Source organism: Bos indicus, chromosome 8, assembly GCF_029378745.1.
Source record: "Bos indicus isolate NIAB-ARS_2022 breed Sahiwal x Tharparkar chromosome 8, NIAB-ARS_B.indTharparkar_mat_pri_1.0, whole genome shotgun sequence".
NCBI lineage: Eukaryota > Metazoa > Chordata > Mammalia > Artiodactyla > Bovidae > Bos > Bos indicus.
The window spans coordinates 80,124,971-80,148,727 of NC_091767.1; the positions used below are offsets into that span (position 1 = coordinate 80,124,971).

The following is a 23,757-nucleotide window of genomic DNA, read 5'->3' on the forward strand; positions in this document are numbered from 1 at the left end:
ACTTTATAGTAACAAAAGGGCAATGTAAGGACAGCTGTGTACTGTACAAATTCTATCTGCCTGCAGTTGGGATAGTTAAAATATCTTCTAATTTGTAAGATGGTTTGATTTTACATGGAAGGAAGACTTTCCTTTGAATATGCTCTGAAGTAAAATTTTTCTTCCTGCTATTTGTAAGGTAAAATTGGACTAAAGAAATCTGTCTGAATCCAATGCATTTGCTGTTGCAATTCAGTTTTTTTGTTGTTCTTTGTGTTTAGATTTATAAGTGGAATTCATTCATTCTTTTACCTGTCACATAACATGTTAATCTAATTGTCAATAACTATTGACTCTTCTTAAGATCACATATTATTTCCTTTACTAAAACAAAATTTAAACCTTGAAAGTTATATTCTGAAAAAAAAAGTTGTATTTTGTGGATATTGTGGATATTTATTCACCAATATCGTTTTATATCTCAAGAGTATTTTGGAGTGCAGATGACCACAGTTTGTGATAGAAAGTTCCTTTCATTACTTTCAGTATCACACAATCTATGTCTTCATTATCAGACAGCATTACGTGTTATTGTTGTTGTTTTTCAGGCACTAAGTCATGTCTGGTTCTTTGTGACCACATGGACTGCAGCACCCTAGACTCCCCTGTCCTTCACTGTCTCCCAGAGTTTGCTCAAATTCGTGTACATTGAATCAGTGGTGCTATCCAACAATCTCATCCTCTGCTGCCCACTTCTCCTTTTGCTTTCAATCTTTCCCAGCATCAGGGTCTTTTCCAATAAGTCAGCTCTTAGCATCAGGTAGCCAAAGTATTGAAGCTTCAGCTTCAACAACAGTCCTTCCAATGAATATTGAGTTCATTTCTTTTAGGATTGACTGATGTCATCTCCTTGCAGTCCAAGAGACTCTCAAGAGTCTTCTCCACTGCTGCAATTTGAAAGCATCAGTTCTTCAGCACTCAGCCTTCTTTATGGTCCAACTCTCACATCCATACATGACTATTAGAAAAACCATAACTTTGACTATACAGACCTTTGTCAGCAAAGAGATATGTTTTTAAATATGCTTTTAGGTTTGTCATAGCTTTCCTTCCAAGGAGCAAGCAGTCTTTTAATTTCATGACTGCAGTCACTGTAGTGATTTTTGGAGCCCAAGAAAAGAAAATCTGTCACTGCTTCTACTTTTTCCCCTTCTATTTGCCATGAAGTGATGGGACTGGATGCCATGATCTTAGTTTTTTAAATGTTGAGTTTCAAGCCAACATATTTACTCTCCACTTTCATCTTCATCAAGAGGCTTTTTTGTCCCTCTTATTTTTTACCATTCAGTTTAGTTCAGTTCAGTCACTCACTCATGTCCGACTCTTTGTAACCCCATGAATCGCAGCACACCAGGCCTCCCTGTCCATCACCAACTCCTGAAGTTCACTCAGACTCACGTCCATCGAGTCAGTGATGCCATCCACCCATCTCATCCTCTGTCGTCCCCTTCTCCTTCTGCCCCCAATCCCTCCCAGCATCAGAGTCTTTTCCAATGAGTCAACTCTTCACATGAGGTGGCCAAAGTACTGGAGTTTCAGCTTTAGCATCATTCCTTCCAAAGAAATCCCAGGGCTGATCTCCTTCACAATGGACTGGTTGGATCTCCTTGCAGTCCAAGGGACTCTCAAGAGTCTTCTCCAACACTACAGTTCAAAAGCATCAATTCTTCGGCACTCAGCTTTCTTCACAGTCCAACCAACTCTCACATCCGTACATGACCACTGGAAAAACCATAGCCTTGACTAGACGGACCTTTGTTGGCAAAGTAATGTCTCTGCTTTTGAATATGCTATCTAGGTTGGTCATAACTTTCCTTCCAAGGAGTAAGCGTCTTTTAATTTCATGGCTGCAGTCACCATCTGCAATGATTTTGGAGCCCCCAAAAAATAAAGTCTGACACTGTTTCCACTGTTTCCCCATCTATTTCCCATGAAGTGATGGGGCCAGATGCCATGATCTTCGTTTTCTGAATGTTGAGTTTTAAGCCAACTTTTTCATTCTCCTCTTTCACTTTCATCAAGAGGCTTTTTAGTTCCTCTTCCCTTTCTGCCATAAGGGTGGTGTCATCTGCATATCTGAGGTTATTGATTAGAGTGGTATCATCTGCATATCTGAGGTTGTTGATTTCATATCTGAATTGCAATGTTCCTGGTGGTCATTTCTTTCAAACAAAATCAGTGAGAAATGTTGCAATTGAGATTTAGGGCTCAATGGCCTTCTTGAAATTCACATTGCTAAGATTTTGGCTACAAAGTCAAAGCTAGGGTATGAAGATTCCATTGGTAGGACCTGTGATATAAGGAAAACTGGACTGAATCCAGATGGAGGATCAGCCTGTGACTCTAGCTATTTCTAGTTGTTGGCAATATTACCGAGAGTTGATTATTTCAACTCTCACATTTTATGGATGAGGAACCAGAGGCCCTTAAACACAAAGCTCTACAGCCAATTAATAATCAGGTCCCTGAGGGTAACATTTTTGCCCTTTTGTTTTTCACTTTTATTGCTTAAACATAGGTTTATAGATCTCATAATGGGTTCATGTGAGTGTTATTCATTCCCAAAACATGCAAAATGACTTAGTAAAGCCATGGGCATGCCAAGCTGTAAAGACAGTGAGTACCCATAGAAGATTTGACATCTAGTGAGAAGGTAACTTACTGAACAAGGATTCCAATGCACGGAGGCACTGCCCTGATGAGGCAGACATGGAGATGGGGAATAGAACAGAAACAAGAGAAGTCATGTTCAAGGAGGCAGGAAAGTCCTTCTGGAGAAAAATGCTTTGTGACCCTTGAGGTGAAAGTTGAGGTGACTTCTCCAGGCAGAGGGAATGACATCGGGAATGTGCTGGAGTATTATCTTTGTTACTCAGCTTAGAAGAGTGGAATGGTGGGGGGAGAGGCTGGAGGTAACTGATTTTTTAAAGAAGATTCTAACAATGCCATTCTCCCACTGCTAGCACCAACCCAGCTGGTCTTACACAGCAATGACTCACCATCCCACCCCCTACAGGGACTCATCAGAAAATGACTCTCCCTGGAGAACTCTTAAAAGAGAAAGGAGAAACAACCCCCTCTCTTAATCTCCGTGTGAGCTATCTCCAAAATATTTAGTTTAGAAGGATTTTCAACTCCATCATCATTTTCCTCAAAACTATTTACTACAATTATTGCTTATAGTACTAGTTGTAAGATAGTGAAAGTGTTAGTTGCTCAGTTGTGTCCAACTCTTGAGACTCCATGGACTGTAGCCATCCAGGTTTCCCTAAATTGAACAATAAATTCAGTTCCACTAAAGTTCTGGGCTTGTGAAATGTTTCTGCTTTTCTTTTAAAAATATATTCTATGGGATGTTTTTTTTAGATTTAAGGAACTGATTCCCTTACATATATTCATAATCTTTGGAATAACATGATTCTTAGCCTAAATCCCTAGTTTTCTAAGTAGAGAAGGAAATTATCAGGACCTGTACTTTCATCACAGGTGGATGAAATAAGGTAATACATTTAAGGTGCTTAGAACAGCCTGGCATGGAGCACATGGACAAAAAATAGGAACACTTTCCTCTACTTGTGAAGAAACAGGTAAGGCCTACTTTATGAGAACTTTGGTTGAACTGCATGCATAGAAAGATTTTGCCAGTTAATTTTACTACTGCCCTTCTTGACAACCATCCTATGAAACACAACTCAGCTGTCAGTGAGGACGTGGGGTACAGGTGAATTAAGTAAGGATTCAAGCTTTGCAATACTTAAGGAAAGCAACAGTAAAAATTATTAAAATAGAAGCTAAAAAGACAATAGAAAAGACCAATGAAATTAACAGATGGCTCACTGAAAAGATAAACAAAACTGATAAACCTTTACCTAGATTCACCAGGAAAAAAAGACAGAGGCCTCAAATAAAATCAGAAATAAAAGAGAAATTACAAATGATACCACAAAAATACAAATGACTGTAAAAGGCTACTATGAACAATAAGAGAGCAACAAATTGGACAACCTACAAGACATGGATACATTTTAAAAAACATACAGTCTTCCATGACTGAATTATTAAAAAAAAAAAAATAGAAGGTTTGAATAGGTTGATTACTAGTGAGGAGATTGAATCGGTAATCAAAAATCTCCTAATAAAGATAAGTCCAGGACCAAATGGCTTCACTTATCCTTCTCAAACTCTTCCAAAAAATTGAGGAAAAAGGAATGTTTCCAGACTTATTTTCCTAAGTCAGCATTCAGTTCAGTTCAGTTCATTCGCTCAGTCGTGTCTGACTTCTTGTGACCCCATGAACCGCAACACGCCAGGCCTGTCTATCCATCATCAACTCCCGAGGTTTACCCAAACTCACGTCCATTGAGTTGGTGATGCCACCCAACCATCTCATCCTCTGTCGTCCCTTTCTTCTCCTGCCCTCAATCTTTCCCAGCATCAGCGAATTTTCAAATGAGTCAGCTCTTCCCATCAGGTGGTCAAAGTATTGGAGTTTTAGCTTCAACATCAGTCCTTCCAATGAACACCCAAGACTGATTTCCTTTAGGATGGACTGGTTGGATCTCCTTGCAGGCCAAGGGCCTCTCAAGAGTCTTCTCCAACACCACAGTTCAAAAGCATCAATTCTTTGGTGCTCAGCTTTCGTTATAGTCCAACTCTCACATCCATACACGACTACTGGAAAAACCATAGCCTTGAATAGGTGGACCTTTGTTGACAAAGTAATGTCTCTGCTTTTTATATGCTGTCTAGGTTGGTCATAACTTTCCTTCTAAGGAGTAAGTGTCTTTTAATTTCATGGCTGCAATCATCATCTGCAGTGATTTTGGAGCCCCCAGAAATAAAGTCAGCCACTGTTTCCCCATCTATTTCCCATGAAGTGATGGGACTAGATGCCATGATCTTAGTTTTCTGAATATTTAGCTTTAAGCCAACTTTTTCACTCTCCTCTTTCACTTTCATCAAGAAGCTCTTTAGTTCCTCTTCACTTTCTGCCATAAGGGTGTTGTCATCTGCATACCCAAGGTTATTGCTATTTCTCCTGGCAATCTTGATTCCAGCTTGTGCTTCTTCCAATCCAGCGTTTCTCATGATGTACTCTACATATAAGTTAAATAAGCAGGGTGACAATATACAGCCTTGACATACTCCCTTTCCTATTTGGAACCAGTCTGTTGTTCCATGTCCAGTTCTAACTGTTGCTTCCTGACCTGCATATAGGTTTCTCAAGAGGCAGGTCAGGTGGTCTGGTATGCTCATCTCTTTCAGAATTTTCCACAGTTTATTGTGATCCACACAGTCAAAGGCTTTGGCATAGTCAATAAAACAGAAATAGATGTTTTTCTGGAACTCTCTTAATTTTTCCACGATCCAGTGGATGTTGGTTCTGGTTCCTCTGCTTTTTCTAAAACCAGCTTGAACATCTGGAAGTTCATGGTTCATGTATTGTTGAAGCCTGGCTTGGAGAATTTTGAGCATTACTTTACTAGCGTGTGAGATGAGTGCAATTGTGCGGTATTTTAAGCATTCTTTGGCATTGCCTCTCTTTGGGATTGGAATGAAAACTGACCTTTTCCAGTCAGCATTACCTTATACCATAACCAGACAGGTTCCTCCGTCCATGGGATTTTCCAGGCAAGAGTACTGGAGTGGTGTGCCATTGCCTTCTCCAATAACCAGACAAGGACACCACACACACACAAAAAAAGAAAATTTCAGGCCAATAGCTCTGATGAACTTAGATGCAAAAGTTCTCAACAAAATATTAGCAAGCTGAATTCATCAGTACATTAAAAGGGTTGTACACCATGATCAAGTGGGATTTGTTCCAAGGGTATAAAAATAATTTAACATCCATAAGTTGCTCAATGTAATAAGCATTAAGAAAATTAAGAATAAAAAATCATATGATCATCTCAATAGATGCAGAAAAATCATTTAAGAAAACTCAACATCTATTCAGGATAGAAACTCTCAACAAAGTAGGAATAGAGAAAATGTACCTCAGCATATTAAAGGCCATATGTGATAAGTCCACAGTTAACATCATATTCAACAATGAAAAACTGAAAGTTTTCCTCTTAAGATTTGAAACAAGACCAGGATACCTACTATTACCACTTTTTTCAACATAGTACTAGCGGTCCTAGCCAAAGCAATAAAGAAAGAAAAAGTTTCCATCAAAACTGGGGAGGAGGGGGGCTGTGGGAAAGAACAAAGTGAAACTCTCTGGACTATGTGATTTTATACAGAGGAAATCCTAAGGACTATACCAAAACATTGTTTGAACTAATAAATTAAATACAGTTGCAGGGTACAAAATCAATATACAAAGATCTCTCATATTCACTTTCAGCAAACTCAGAGAGAGAAATTAAGAAAGAAATTCCATTTACAATTTTATCAAAAAGATTAAAATACATGGGAATAAATTTAACCAAAGAGATAATAGGCCTGTACACTGAAAATTATAAAAGATTGAAGAACACACAAATAAATAGATATTCCATGATCATGGATTGGAAGAATCAATATTGTTACAATGTCCATATTACTCAAAGCAATCTGCACATTCAGTGCAATGCTGATCAAAATCCAATGGTATTTCTCAGAGAAACAGATCCTAAATTTTGAATAGAACCACAGAAGACTCCAGTCAGCCAAAGCAATATTGAGAGAGATTAACAAAGCTGGAGGCATCATTGTTCCCTGATTTTAGACTATATTACAAATCTATAGTAATTGAAACAGTATGGTATTGTCATAAAAAAAGACATATAGTTCAATGGAAAAGAATAGAGAGGCCACAAATAAATCCCCACATATATGGCCAAGTACGTAGCCAAAGGAGCAAGAATATAAAGTTGGGAAAAGAGTCTCTTCAATAGATTATGTTCTGCAAACTGATGACAGACCAGGCAAAAGAATACAACTGGACTACTAGCCTATGCCATGTGCAAAATTAACTCAAAATGGATGAAGGACTTAAATATAAAACCAGAAATCATAAAACTCCCAGAAGACAATATTAGCAGTAAACTCCTTGACACTGGTCTTGGCAAAGATTTTTCATATCTGATTCTAAAAGCAAAGGAAAAAATAAGTAAATGGGACTACATCAAACTAAGAACCTTCTGCATAGCAAACTGTCAACAAAACAAAAAGAAAACCTGTTGAATGGGAGAAAATATTTGCAAATCCTTTATCTGATAAGTGGTTATTATCTAAAATATATAAAGTACACATAAAATTCAAAGTGAAAACAAAACAATTTGATTACAAAATGGGCAGAGGATCTGAATAGACATTTTTCAAAGATAACATACAGATGGTCAATAGGTCATTTAAAAATGTTCAGCATCACTAATCATCATGGATATGCAATTCAAAATCACAAAGAGGCATCACCTCACACGTGTTAGAATGACTAAGATCAAAAAGGCAAGAAATAACAAGTGTTGGTGAGGATGAGGAGAAAAGGAAACACTTGTGCACTGTTAGTGGGAATGTATACTGGTACAGCCACTATGGGAAATAGTATGGAGGTTCCTCAAAAAAGTTAAAAGGAGAACTACCAGAAAATCCAGCAATTCCACTTCTGGGTGGAATCCAAAGAAAAGAAAAACACTAATTTGAAATCATATATGCACCCCTATGTTTATATATATATAATATTATATACACACAATGGAATATTACTTAGCCATAAACAATGAAATCTTGCCATTTATGGAAACATGGATAGATGGACCTAGGAGTATTATGCTAAGGAAATAAAGCAGAGAAAGACAAATACTATATGATTTCACTTATATGTAGACTCTAAACACCAAACCAAACAAACAGAACAAAGCCAGACTTATAGAACTGACTGATGCTTGCCAGAGGGGCAGGTTTTGGTGGGGAACAAAATGAGTAAAGGAGGTAAAGAGGTACAAACTTCCAGTTATAAAATACATAAGTCATGGGGATGTAATGTATAGCATAGTGTACATTATGATAATATTGTGGTGCATATTTGAAAATAACTTATTCACACATACACAAAGTTCTAACTTTGTATGGTGGCAGATGGTAACTAGACTTATTGTGGTGATCATTTCAGTGTGCACAAATATTGAATCATTATGTTATATACTGCAACTGATATAATGTTATATTTCAGTTATACTTCAAATAAAAAAAAGAAAATTCCAGGAGATAGTGAAGGACAAGGAAGCCTGGTGTGCTGCAGTCCATGGGATCGCAAAGAGTTGGACATGACTGAGCAACTAAACAACAAAAATAGAAAAAAGATGGAGTCAAGCATCATTAGTGAGGTGAAATATTTAAGATATATAATTTTACTTAACTCAGGTAAACATAGTAACTTGACCTATGTTAATAAGGAGCTTCCTAGCAGGGAAAATTGAAATGTCTGCCTTAATGAAGCAGATTAATAAATTTGTTATTAGAATTTAGAATGTTAATGATTCATCTAAAGTGATTGTGAATAGCTTGTTTTCTTAACTGGCTTTAAAAAGCGTCTGATTTTTTTTTTTTTACACTATTAATTTATTTAGCTAACTTTTCCTCTCTGGACTGTGGAACTGTAAACCAGTTCAGCTGCTGCTCAAATATTAACCAACTCCCAAGTAAAGTCTATGCTAATGATGCTATAAGAAATTTAGGGGTAACAGACTCATTCATTTGCAAAATATTCACAGACATGGAAGATAAAATAGTTTGTTACTCAGTTGAGATGCTTGGAAAATATGTTCAAAGGATCTCACTCTTTCCTTTCGAAATATGGAACATTACAAAACACATGTGCTTACGTGGCTTAGATACATGAGCTAAGAATGTTTTTAAAGTTAAAAAAAAAAAAGATTAGAGGAAGGAAAAGTCCTTTAATTGAAAAGAATCTCCACCTATATAAGGAGAATAACATTTCAGTATCTGAGAGCCTACCATGACCTGCACTGAGACAGAGGAGGCAACATTTGAATAATCAATGGAAAGTTTTTGTATAGTCAGTAATTATCCCTTTCCAGAAAAGCAAAGGGAAGGCCCACATTCCATGTCCCAATCTGGCTCCGTTCTGTGCACTCAGACTATTTCACTGAGGCCTCTGACTGCATCCCGGTGACACGACCCACACAATGGTCACAGTCACCAATGCAGTGCTGGCGCCAGCAAGCTTTAGTTTGTTAAGGAAAAATACTATTTTCCATGTATGTTTAAATAATACAGACACATAATATAAAAAAAAAAACAGAAGCTCTGGGTCTGTAATTTGATTCTCAGCCTTTGCAAAATAGGCAAAAATCCAAATATTTCTCTCTGCTAAAAAGAGTTTAAAATACGTTTCCAGGGATAACTTGGCTGGAGAGGCTAACTTGGAATTGGTGAGCTGAAAAGTTTGATTAGGTGGCGATCTGCATTTCTGAGAGAGAACCAAAAGGGCTCTTGGAATTAGCTGAGATCCAAAGGGAAGGTGGGCTCTATAATAGAACTTTCCAAGTTAAAATCAAGTGCTCATGTGTGGTGGTGGTGGGGTGAGTGAGGGAGTTGGGGGGGATTGAAGGGGGTAGGACACATTATTTTTGAAGTTTTAGACTTAGATCATGGAACAAAGTAAGGTAATACAAGGCCCACTATAAATCTGGCTCTAGAATCCTTTGTAATTAAATCTCTAGGACTCCAGATATAACACCTTGGCTGGAAGCTGTATTTCAATAGTGGTCCAGAAATGTATATCACTTGCCAGCTAGGGAAGCATCATTCTCTGAACACATATCACCCACACTGCCCTGGATCCTTCAAGTCAGGCCAGTCACATCCCAGGGGGCTCAACAGGTGAATCTCACACCAGCAGATATTTTAGGTAATCTCTCTCGAATTGCTCTCAGCATGCTTGTTCTTGTCTTCACTCCCTGAATCCAGCTGTCTACATTCCAATAGTAGTCATTCTACATTCCTATAGTAGTTATTCTCCTTTGGGTTAAGTGGATTGGAGCTCAGCACTCCCACTTGACTGTCAGACTTACCACTGTAGATCCCAGACTGAAAAGTATCGCCTCTGATTGGGTCTTTTCCCCCTCTCCCTCAAATGAGTTTCAAATATCTCTTTGGTAGAAATAAACAACTTCTCCTAAGCCTTATGAAACAAGAGATAAAGATGACTAATACCTGTTCTCTACTTTCAAGGAACTTACAATCAACTGTTTTAGGTAAGATATTGACAAGGAAATAGGGCTAATATTATGAATCTCATGTTATGAGTGCAGGATGAGGGGATGCTCCATTGCCAAGATAAGGGAAAGAGCAATTCTCTTTAGAAAGACCAAGAGTATAATAGTTATGAAAAGATTTTGAGGGAGCTACAACTGGTGTTTGCTTTAGTTATTTATTGCTGCCATTAAAAAATAATCATAAACTTAGTGACTTAAGACAAATTTATTACCTTCAAGTTCTGTAAGTCAGAAGTCTGACACTGGTCTCACTGGACTAAAATCGAGATGTTAGCAGGGTTGTTTCTTCTGGAAGCTTTGGAGAAGAATCCACTTTTAAGCTCATGTACATCATTGACAAAGTTCAGTACGATGTGGTTGTAGGATTGAGGTCCCCATTTCCTTCCTGCCTCTCTCCATTCCTTACACATGATCCCTAAACTTCAGAACCAGAAATGGCATCAATCTTCTCAGGCTGCCCATCTCTTCTCCCTCTGTCTCTTCTGCTTCATCTTTCTGTCTTCCCCTCTGCCCTTAGGGACCAGATTACCTTGGGTTTACCTGGGTAATACAGGATACTCTCCTTTATCTTAAGGTCAGCTGATTATCAAGTTTAATTTTATACACAATCACAGGCAGAACCCAAGGTGGTAGAATTCATGGGAGCCAAGTCTTATCTAGTAACGTGTTTTTATGATATTAAGCAAAGGGGTACAGAACAGAATTCAAATCATGTCCATATTAAACAGGTGCTAAGTTGCTTAGTTGGCTCAAGTTTGGAAACACAAGGTAAATCAGAATCCATTTCTTGCTCAAAGTCTCTCCTAGAGAAGAAGACAGACTTCTTTTCAAACAATTTTGATACAATAAGCTATTTGCAAAGTGACAACCAACATTAATAATTTTGTGGTTTTATTTTGGTAGGCTATGTTTGTCTTTTGAATTTTATAAGTTGTATTTCATCGTGTATTTAGGACCATGATAGGGGCTTCCCAGGTAGCACTGGTGGTAAAGAACCTGCCTGCCAATGCAGGAGACATAAGAGACATGGGTTTGATCCCTCGGTGCAGATCCCCTGGAGAAGGGCATGGCAACCCACTCCAGTATTTTTGCCTGGAGAATTTCCATGGACAAAGGAGCCTGGCAGGCTATGATCCATAAAGCTGCAAAAAGTCGGGCTGAAGTGACTTGGCCTGAACACATGCACACAGGATCATGATAAAAGTTTTGAGGACCACTGAAATGCATGCATGCATTGGCCAAAGACAGGGCAAAATGAGATAAACTCTAAGAGAGCCCCATCCTTGATTGTCCCCTTGTCCTCACCTGCAGTACTGACTCTGACCTCCCATCCTGGTTTCAACTTGCCACTCAACTTGAAATATTCTCTCCTTTCCATCATAGCACTGAAATGGTAGAAAATCAGATAATAAGAGCAACATTCCATTTGGCACTTTGAAACTCATGTCTCATTTGCATCTCCTGTGGAGCAGTCTCTGTTCTCCAACATCCAGTCTTCCTTCCTCCTCTGTCACCTCTGCCACTCAACTGATATATTTGATAAGGGAATTGAGGACCCGAGGGCCTCAATTTTATTCATTTTGGAATATCCTCTTAGTCTGCCCATACCAGACCTAACAGTGTTATAGATGGTGAAGCCATTCAATAAAGTTGTAGTAAATTATTATTTTTAAGGCAAAAATATTAAAAGTAAGTCTTTGATTGGTTTTAGAATTTAAAGTGAGTGACAGGAAATGGCGTTTACTACCTGAAACTTTTCTCTTTTTCATGCAAAGAAGAAAGCAAGTGGTTAAGTGGTGAGGTATGAGCCTCAAAAGATTAGGGAAAACAAACACAATTGAAGAAAATTTCCTGTGATTCAAATGCAAAATAACTGAATAAATGTCATCCTGAAATACCCTGTGGGATACAGTAAGTCCCCTTCATGCCAGTGTGTGTATGTGTGAGAGTGTGTGTTCAGTTGCTATGTCTAGTCTGACTCTTTTTCAACCCCGTGGACTATAGCCTGCCAAAATCCTCTGTCCATGGGATTTTCTGGCCAAAGACAGGAGTGGGTTGTCATTTCTTCCTCCAGGGAATTTTCCTGACCCAGGGATGGAACCTGTTTCTTCCCTGTCTCCTGCATTGCAGGTGGATTCTTTATCGCTGAACCATTGGGGAACTAACCCTCAGGTTGAGAATGTTCAAAGAGTTGGAGTCAAACCTGCGTTCCATCAACAACAGGAGCGAGTGAAATTGCAACTTGCCCTTCCATCTTCGATTGCTGAGGATCATTCAGTTCTACCATCTCCCATCTCCTCTCCCTCCTCCAGGCAGTAACTCTTCTTGCCTGTTCACTCGATGCCAGTCCCTGTATGCCAGCTATTGTATTGTACTACTATACTTTTCTAAGTACTGTACTGTAAAATTAAAAATGTTTTATTTTTTGTTTGCTTTTTCTGTACTATATGTATGAAAAGTATTGTAAACGTATTACAGCACAGTACTATATAGCAGATTGTGCTAGTTGAATTCCTAGGCTAAATTTGTTGTGCCAACAAACAAATTGGACTTACAACTGCTCTCAGAACAGAAATCATTCAACTTGTTCATAAGTAGGGGACTTACTGTACAGGAGTTGTGAAAGGTGAGTAGGGCCATTGTACACATTCTGGAAAACCAAACATTTAAAGCAGACATTGAGAATATTTGGTTCCATATTCATCCTTCAGGGCATTAAAATTGCCAGTCAGTTGACCTTAAAATAGGAAGCTTATGGCTCAGTGGTAAAGAATGCACCGGCCATGCAGGAGCCATAAGAAACACAGGTTCAACCCCTGGGTTGGGAAGATCTCCTGGAGGAGGAAATAGTAACCCACTCCAGTATTCTTGCCTAGATAATCCCATGGACAGAGGAGCTTGGCAGACTACAGCCCATGGGATCACAAAGAGGCAGACATGACTAAGCAACTGAGCACACATGCATCAAGGTGGACCCAACATAATCAGAATGATCCTCAGAAATGGAAGGGAAGGCAGAGGGTTAAGAGTCAGAGAAGATGTGATGAGGGAAGCAAAGTCAGAGTGCTATGACCTGAGGATTCCACTTGTCACTGTTGGTTTCGATGATGGATGAAAGGGCCATGAGTCAAAGAAGGTGGGAGCCTCAAGCAACTGGAAAAGGCAGGGAAACACATTCTCCTCAAGAGCCTCCAGAAAGGGACATAGCCCTGTCTTGAATTTAGCCCAGTGAGAAATGTGTCAGACTGCATTTGTGTTGTCTCAAGCTACTCAATTTGTGGTAACTTGCTACAACTCTCACAGGAAACAAACAATTATATAATTAGTCAATGTCCTGTTGTCTGTGGTGGACAGCCCACAAGATGCATTGTGGGAAAGCAGCCCTCTGATTGGCTCATGCTCCATGAATAAGGCTAACTGACAGACTCCAGGATGTCGTGGGGGAAAGGTCATTGTGACTCCCCAGCCATGGAGCCCCAGACTGCTGGGCTGTATGGGACAAAAGCCCAAATCCCAATCGTTGCAGAAGTTAAAACTGATATCATACAAGCCGAGTTCAGCACTCAGATGCTTTTACTCGTACATAGAATCTTTTTTTTTTTTTTAATGTGAATTAGTTTCCAACATTTAAAGATTCTCTTGCAGGAAGAGGGACTCCTTCTAGGGCAAGAGAGTGGGCTCTTGTCTAACACTCAGAAATGAATTGTCTGAGGAGACACACGTACTGACACAGCAAGAGACTTTATTGAGAAGGGGTGCCTGGGTGGAGAGTAACCGGCTAAGGGAACCCAGGAGGACTCCTCTGCCACATGGCTCACAGTCTTGAGTTTTATGGCCAATCATTCTAATACAGGGTCCTTCCTGCTGGTTCATGCATTGCTCAGCCAAGATGGATTCCATCGAGGAGGATTCTGGGAGGTTGGTAGGACACATGGATTATTGTCTCCAGTCTCCTTTTGACATTTCCTGAATTCGGCTGGTTCGTGGTAGCTTGTTAGTCCCATGATCCTTACCAGGACCTCCTGTTGTTAAGACAGCTCTTGCAAGTGGCTACTATCTTGCCTGGGTATGGCGCAGATGGTTTCAGTGCTTCCCCTAACCATTTCACGTAAGCATCAGGATTTCTGACTTTTCTTGGAAAAAGTAAATCAGAAAATGTTGCCACACTTGAATCCCATGGGAGTGGAGTCGTGGCTGCTCTTTAGACAGCACACTTGCACTGTTGGCTCCATATGCTCTACTCTACTGTCTCACACCCTCTCCCTGTCACCCTACCACACGGCCCGAAGGGACCAGTGTGCAATCCCTGGTACTCTGCTTGTGTACAATACACATTTCAGAACTGGCTTATTAGGGAAAGATACTAAAGGGAATCTAGCCACTTTCAATGCTTTTATCATACATGATAGCAAAGAATGCCTTCATTGATTTCAGAGACAAAAAATCCCAATAGTTTGATTCATTCCTCCATTCCATCCAAGTTCTTAGCCTAAGCAATACCAAGAAACACTGGCATTGGTGCCTCACAGGGAATTTCCAGATCTACTTATGATTCTCATTCTGATCAGCTAAACCTTTGCTCCTTTAAGAATTTATAGAAAACTGACTTCAACAGGTAAGGGAAGCATTTTCTAAAGGATATGTATATAAATCAAGCTGGAGTACTTTCAAGATGATAGACAATGAACTCAAACAAAATGTCAAATGGTCTGATAGCATTTTCACGTGTACCCAGCCAAGGTTTAGAGAAATCCCTGTGCACTTTTATTGGATTAACAACACGTCAGCTCTGACATCAGCTGCAACACAATCTGCTATTGCAAAATGCACTTAGGAACCCTGATGCATTAATTGTTATGTTTGGCTTTATTACACACTTATCTTTTTCCTCATACCTGAAAGCTAGTGGTTATGGGCTAGAATTTTTGGAGAAGTGATACCTTAGAAGCTCACACTTGAAACAGCTCTGCACAGTGATGGAATGTCATAGTTACAGGAACAAGAGAGGAGAGTTGGCTCACAAAAGGGTCAGTGTCCTGAGTGGCTGGGTAGGAATCCACTTTTTCCACCTCAGGCTCTCATCTTCAGCCTACATGTAGTGAATAACCAGCCATACATGTGCAAAAGAGCGGTTGGGCTGGGCTTTGACACGGCCTCTGTGGGTGTGATAGATGTGCAGAAATCCAACCCTTCCCAGGGGGGTCAGGTGGAACCATCAAGACAAAGTGAAACAACTCTGTCCTGGAAAAGAACTTTTTTTCCCCGCTATTTGTGCCAAAGCGTTACAGTATCCCTACTAAATTGGAAATCTATGCAAAGAAAGAAAAAGCCAAAATGAAGCCATGAATTGAAATACTCTCTGCATAGAATACATTTAAATTGTGCAAAAATTTCTGTATGAAGAAAGAGAAAGAAAAGAAAAAAGAAATGGCATTCACTTCTCATTTCCAAGGGCGAGTTGAAAACATCTGCTTTCTGGATTACAGAGTGAGACAGTATCCACGTCTGTGAAAAAGCAAGATCTCTAAAATCTTTCCTTTGGAGGCTGTGGATAAAACAAACAAGGGGAGGATGAATTTCCCTCTGGTCTGCAGAGGCTTGCCTGAGCAGACAGAAAAATAGAGTACGTGCCTGCCCACCATCCCAACTAATAAAACTTGTGAAATATTTTTTCCATTGTCTTTTCATTGCTTTTCATTCTCTCCCTGTCTTCTTACATCTCTTAAGCAGTGATTCTGATGGGACGTGGGTTTATTTGAGCCTTTGATAAAACACATACCACTACGCTTTTCCCCAGCCCAGGACTCAAGGAGTTTTGAGAAATACCTATAAATTTTCCTAATTGCTAGACAGTTTTTCCACTTCTAGGCCAACTGGCTTCCCTTAGCCATAATGTCGAGCTCTGACCTATGACATGAGGGGCTCCTAATTGATGACTACCAAATGCTGAAAGGGGCTTTGGTTTTACTCATTTTTCTTCATCTGATTCTCAGCCTTGGGGCAGGCTGGCTTTTTAGTCCTGGTCTGAGTGGGCAGAAATGTGCCAATTCAGAAGGGAAACTGGGAAGGGGACAACTGTGTGGGCTTGTTGTGTGCCAGGCAGTGTGCTGAATTTTGCCTTACTTTATGGTCACAAACACTTGAGAGGTCAATTTTGTCAGTCTCGTTTAGACAATTAAGGATGTCAGATAAATAAGTCGATCATCTTAAGCCAGTGAGTGGCAGAGCTGGCAAACCAAACCAAAGTTGCCTGCCTCTGAAGCTTTAGTTATCTACACAGCTTTGATAAGTAAAGGGTCTTGAAACTTCTTAAAAGATACTTTGATGCTTGCTCTTCGGAACTTTTTATCACTTATATTGTCCCTGCTGCTGCTGCTAAATCACTTCAGTCGTGTCCGACTCTGTGCGACCCCATAGACGGCAGCCCACCAGTCTCCCCTGTCCCTGGGATTCTCCAGGTAAGAACACTGGAGTGGGTTGCCATTCCTTCTCAAATGCATGAAAGTGAAAAGTGAAAGGGAAGTTGCTCAGTCATGTCTGACTCTTCGCGACCCCATGGACTGCAGCCCACCAGCCTCCTCCGTCCATTGGATTTTCCAGGCAAGAGTACTGGAGTGGGGTACTCTTCTTAATATCTTCTGCTTCTGTTAGGTCCATACCATTTCTGTCCTTTATCGAGCCCATCTTTAAGTCAAATATTTTCTCATCTGCAACTACAAGTGTTATTGATTCTCTGATGTCTGCTTCTCAAAACTAATGTGAGAATTATGAACAACAGAGGTAAAGCATCTAGAAAGTGCCTGTCACTTGGTAAACAGCTGGCAATCATATAGCTTACATTTGTTATAGTTGTTAATATACAGGCTTTCTAGGGGAGCAGTGGGGTCTTTGACAAATGGAAGCTTCCTTTAAGCATGCGTTGGTGTAACAGACAAAATTCATACATTCCATCAAGCCTATTAAGGGTCTTCACCCCATCACCTTGAGATTCCATGAGATATTATCAATAGGCACAAATAAAATTTTGAAATTAACTGAATTTGAAGTGTTGCAAGTCAGATAAGAAGAAACAATATTAAACAAACCCTTCTCATTCCTAAGGAATGGGTGAGTTTACTTAACCATAAGTAAGGTTCTCCTTCCAAGCACTTCTTTTCTCCTCCCTGTGAGCTCATTTGGCTTATCTTTTTAGCTAGAGGGGAATTTCAAATCTGTCAGTGTTACTGACTGGATAAATAGCTTGCAAGGGAAGGACAGTTGGAAATAAGTCTAAACTGCCATTTGTTGACAGTTTGAGGTTTATAAGTTGTCTAGAAAGTTAAAAAAAAAAAAAGACTGAAATGTTAATCATGGGCAAAAGTAATTCATTCACAAATTCAATCAACTTTTATGAAGTTCCTGTGCTTGGTGCTGGGAAAACAAGGTCAAACAAGTCAGGGGCCTGTCATTCTGGGATTAGACAACCTAGTATGAAAGACATGTGAGCAAGTATATGTAAAAAATCTATTGATATGGCCCAAACTGTATTTACACAGTGATGTTGAAATCAGGATGACCGCTGGGATTACTGCTATTCATTGCTACCAGTGACTGAGCACTTCCTTTGCACCAGGTTTGTCTTAAGTTCTTTATCTGCACTGTTTCTTTCTTTGTTTTTGACAGGAAAGTAGGATTTATTGGTGGGTGTGAGTAAGGAGGGTAAGGCTCTTGTGAGTTCAGGGCCCACTATTTGTTCAGAGGGCCACAATTAAGGATGTATTTGACCCCACAGCCATCTGGGATGAGTCACTTTTCTGCAACCATGTTTTCAAACTCATCCGCCTTAAACTTAGTAAATCTCCACTTCTTGGAGATGTGCATCTTCTGGTGACCAGGGAACTTGGCCTTGCAGAGGGCCTCAATCACATGCTCCTTGTTCTGCAGTTTGGTGCAAATGGACATTATGACTTGGCCAATGTAGACCCTGGCCACTGTGCCCTGGGACTCTCCAAAGGTACCTTGCATACCTGTCTGGAGCCTAGACTGAGGACAGCATGCCAACCATGAATGTTCACTATAAAGGACTGTTTCCAAGGTCCCTTACGGCAACCTGTACAGGCAACAGGCTGCATACACTTACCTAGGAGGCTGCTGTTTGCAGCTTATCTGCTCTGATTTGCATAAAAATTCTTTCTGATCATTCTGGTTGTTGTGTCCAATTTACAGATGAACACACTGAGACCCAAATGTACACAACTAGTTAGTGGAAGGAGCTAGAATTCATATCTAGGACTTCTTAAATCATGAAGCTCATAGACCTTATTAAACCATGGTAGAGGTTAAAACAGTGAACCCAGGTCTCCTGCATTACAGGCAGATTGTTTACTGTCTGAGCCACCAAGGAAGCCCAAAATGGAGATTGAAATGCAAAAAGTAATTAATTCTGTTGCCAGTGCTGAGTCATGTCGGGGCAGGGGAGGGAGGAAGGATAAGAAAAGGCTTCAGACAAGAGTTGACCCCCTGTGGACATTTCCTTTGTAGAAAAAGACTTCTCAGAAGCAAATATGTGGTCCATGGTCCTATAGCATATTTTCTAATGTGAGAGAGAAAAAAAAAAAAAAAAGGATGGAGGCAGAATGGTATCTGAATAGGCCCAGCGCCCCTGGAAAACTGCAAACCTCCAATGTAATTGGCATTCAGGGACCTGGGATTGCTTGTTCTGCTAAAGTACTTGAAATTTCATGAATAAAAGGTTTTCTATGAATACAAAATTATTGTGATTGTCTACATTAGACCACAGAAACACTATAAACACTCAAAGAGAAGGGGAGATGTCTGAACCTATTTGTTCAGCATATGAAAGAGACAGGGAACCTGGATACTTTTGAAATCACTTGTAAGGAAGTTTCCTAACCAGACATCCAAGACCAAGAAATTCTTTTAGTCATATCGGATTCTGTTCTTTTGCATAAACCTTGACTTGAGTGGTGCCATAATTTTCCATGAAGTAATTATCAGATTTTCTTAGTCGGTCCAGGTTTTTGGACATCAGGTAGACATAGAATTGAGAGGCTAATTTTAATTCTTCCTATTATTTTAAAGTTTCCCCCAATAAAACTACTTAACAGATGATGGTTCCCTGGTAGTCTAGCAAATGTTCCATAGGCAATTTGGTAGCTTAAGAGAACAAAACAGAATTTCTCTGCCTAGAACATTTTGGCCCATCTCTTCATTGTTAATTTATAAATCATATTGTTTTAGGTGCATCTTTTATATTTCAAATTTCAAAACAAACTTCAAAAGTTAAAGTGTGATATTATTCCATTTATGTGAAATATCCAGAATAGGCAACTCCATACACATAGGAAACTTCGTAGCCATTAATCAATTGCTCCCATTCCCCTTTTGAGATGATGAAGATGCTTTGGAACTAGGAGGTGGTAGCTGCACAATACTGTGAATGTACTAAATGCCACTAAATTGTTGCTTTAATATGGATAATTTCAAGTTATGTAAATTTTATCTCAAAAAAGTATGAAAGCCAAAATAAGAGCTCTTACTTTCCTCTCTGAAAGATTACACATTTGATATACTTTTCTTTCCTCTCTAGACTTTTTCTTTCTCATTTTAACTGATATTGTTTAGGATTTAAGATAAAGATGGCTTTTTTTTTTTTTTTTTTTTAACAATACATCAATAGTTTTCTATTTTTAGACATACTCTTGACATTCGTGTTATGCCTCATGTGCATTAACTTTCTAGTCTAAATTCTGGATTTTTTTATTTCATTGTCCACTAGTATTTGAAGAAAACATTATCGCTTCCCCATTCTTGAATATGTTGCAGCATTCTTTGAGCAACTTTTAAAGTAAGAGTATATGTATTAAATGTTTTCTGAAGCCTTTCACTCCTGAAGATGACTTTCAGTTACTTTCACTTACAAATGATAAATGAAACTTTCGCAAAGAGTCAGACGTGACTGAGTGACTGAACAACAACAATCATCAGAGAAATGTAAAATCAAAGCTACAGTGTCAAAATGATGACTAACATCAAAAAGTCTACATATAGCAATGCTGGCGAGAATGTGGAGAACAGGAAACGCTAGTACATTGATGGTGTTGTGAACTGGTGCAGCCACTGTGTGGTGCGGACACAAAACATCATGGAATGTCCTCAAAAACTAACACAACTACAGCAATGGCACCGAAATTCCACTGCTGGGTGTATATCTCAAGAAAACGAAAACCCTATTTTGAAAATATTACATGCACTCCGCTGTCCATAGCAGCATTACAATAGCCCACTTTTAGAAGCAACCTGAGTACTCATGAACAAATGAGAAAGAAGCTGTGGAAGAATCATAGAAACAATAGAATGTTGTTGTTGCTCTTGTTCAGTTGCTAAAGTGAAAGTGAAGTCGCTCAGTCATGCCTGACTCTTAGCGACCCCATGGACTGGAGCCTACCAGGCTCCTCCATCCATGGGACTCTCCAGGCAAGAGTACTGGAGTGGGGTGCCATTGCCTTCTCCTGTTCAGTTGCTAAGTCATGTCCAAATCTTTGTATCCCTATTAACTGCAACATGCCAGGCTTCCCTGCCATTCACTATGCCTCTGAGTTTGCTCAAACTCATGTCCATTGAGTCAGTGATGCCATCCAACCAGCTCATCCTCTGTTGCCCTCTTCTCTTGCTCTCAGTCTTTCCCAACATCAGGGCCTTTTTCAATGAGTTGGCTCTTCACATCAGGTGGCAGCTTCAGCTTCAGCATCAGCCCTTCCAATGAATATTCAGTGTTGGTTTCTTTTAGGGTTGACTGGTATGGTCTCCTTGCTGTCCAAGGGACTCTCTCAAGAGTCTTTTCCAACGCCACAGTTCGAAAGCCTTAGTGCTCAGTCTTCTTTATGGTCCAACTCTCACATCCTTACATAACTATTAGAAAAGCCAAAGCTTTGACTGTATGGACCTTTGTAGGCAAAGTGATATCTCTGATTTTTTATATAATGTCTTGGTTTGTCATAGCTTTCCTTCCAAGGAACAAGCCTCTTTTGATTTCATGGCTGCGATCACCATCTGCAGTAATTTTGGAACCTGAGAAAATAAAATCTGTCACTGTTTCCACTTTTTTCCCACCTATTTGCCATAAAGTCATGGGACTAGATGCCATGATCTTAGTTTTTTTAATGTTGAGTTTTAAGCCAGCTTTTTCACTCCTCTTTCACTCTCATCAAGAAGTTCTTTAGTTCTTTGCTTTCTACCTTAAGAGTGGTGTCATTTGCATATCTGAGGTTGTTGATATTTCTCCTGGCAGTCTTGATTCCAACTTGTGCTTCATCCAGCCAGGCATTTCACATGATGTACTCTGCATATAAGTTAAATTAGCAGGGGAACAATATACAGCCTTGTCATACTCCTTTCCCAATTTTCAACCAATCAGTTACTCCATGTCTGGTTCTAACTGTTGCTTCCTGACCTGCATACAGATTTCTCAGGAGACAGGTAAGGTGGTCTGGTATTCCCATATCTTTAAGAATTTTCCACAGTTTGTTGTGATCCACAGTCAAAGATTTTAGCATAGTCAATGAAGCAGAAGTAGATTTTTTTGTTTTGGAATTACCTTTCTTTTTCTATGATCCACTGAATGTTGGCAATTTGATCTCTGGTTCCTCTGCCTTTTCTAAATCCAGCTTGTACATCTGGAATTTCTTAGTTCACATATTGTTGAAGCTTAGCTTGAAGGATTTTGAGTACTACCTAGCTAGCATGTGAAATGAGTGCAATTGTACAGTAGTTTGAACAGTTTTTGGCATTGCCCTTCTTTGGGATTGGAAAGAAAATTGAACTTTTCCAGTCCTGTGGCCACTGCTCGGTTTTCCAAGTTTGCTGGTATATCGAGTGCAGCACTTTAACAGAATCATCTTTTAGGATTTGAAATAGTTCAGCTGGAATTCCATCATCTCCACTTTATTTGTTCATTGTAATGCTACCTAAAGCCCACTGACTTCACATTCCAGGATGTCTGGTTCTAGGAGAGTGACCACATCATTGTGGTTATCTGGGTCATTAATTTCTTTTTTGTACGATTCTTCTGTGCCTTCTTGCCAACTCTTCTTAATCTCTTCTGCCTCTGTCAGATCCTTGTGGTTTGTGTACTTTATCGTGCCCGTCTTTGCATGCAATGTTCTTTTGCTATCTCCAGTTTTCTTGAAGAAATCTCTAGTGCTTCCCATTCTATTGTTTTCCTCTATTTCTTTGCACTGATCACTGAGGAAGGCTTTCTTATCTCTCCTTGCTATTCTTTGGAACTCTGCATTCAGATGGATATATCTTTCTCTTTCTCCTTTGCCTTTCACTTCTATTCTGTTCTCATCGATTTGTAAGGCCTCCTCAGACAACCACTTTGCCTTCTTGCATTCTTTTTCTTGGGGATGGTTTTGGCCATCACTTCCTGTACAGTGTTACAAACTTCTGTCCATTGTTCCTCAAACACTCTGTCTATCCGACCTAATCCCTTGAATCTATTGGTCACCTACACTGTATAATCATAAAATATTTGATTTAGATCATACCTGAATGGCCTAATCTTTTCCCCTACTTTGTTCAATTTGATTCTTAATTTTGCAAAAGCACTTGAAACACAGTTAGCTCCCACTCTTGTTTTTGCTGTCTGTCTAGGGCCTCTTCATCTTTGACTGCAAAGAATATAGTAAATCTGATTTTGGTATTGACCATCTGGTGATATCGATGTGTATGGTCATCTCTTGTGTTGTTGGGAGAGGGTGTTTGCTATGACCAGTGCATTCTCTTGGTAAAACTCTGTTAGAGTGTTACTTCATCATCATAAAAGATGAACTTCTGCCATTTCCAACATGGATGGACCTAGAGGGTATTATGCTTAGTGAAATAGGTCAGACAGCGGTGAATACTTTATGCTTTCACTTATATTTGGACTCTAAAAAATAAAGCAAATGAATGTATATAACAAAACACAAACTGATTTACAGATATAGAGAACAAACGAGTGGTTACCAGTACGAAGAGGGAAATGGGAATGGAGGAGATCAGAGTAAGAGATACAAACTACTATGTAGAATAAATAAGCAACAAGGGTATATTGTTCAGCCAGGGAAATATAGTCATTATTCTGTAACAACTTTAAATGGAGTATAATCTCTAAAAGTGTCGATTCACATCTGAAACTAATATAATATTGTAAATAAACTATATGTCAATTAAAAATCTGGTAATTTATTTCCATTTGTTCATCTCTGCAGAGGAAATTTATATTTTACCTCTGGAAAACTGAGGAATATTTTATTAGCTATTGAGTGGTTTAAGTAAAGAAATAAAAAAATTAGATTTTCCCTAACTTATTTTGCTAATACAGAGTTTCTGAGAAATAGGAAGAAATAAGAAAGGAATTGGAACCAGACATATGAAGAGTTTCTTTTCTGTTTGTCCCTCTTTCTTCTACTGAGACTGAGGCTCTGACAGTTCTGATCTTGGGTGT

General features: G+C 39.3%; 1 long non-coding RNA gene and 1 pseudogene across 1 annotated transcript in view; one reads left to right on the plus strand and one right to left on the minus strand.

Moving 5' to 3' along the window:
* LOC139184605 (uncharacterized) overlaps nucleotides 1-23,757 on the plus strand; it is a 65,563-nt gene that overhangs the window by 29,465 nt on the left and 12,341 nt on the right. The gene's annotated exons all lie outside the window — the stretch shown is intronic.
* On the minus strand, nucleotides 18,330-18,432 carry LOC139184700 (small nucleolar RNA SNORA70; annotated as a pseudogene).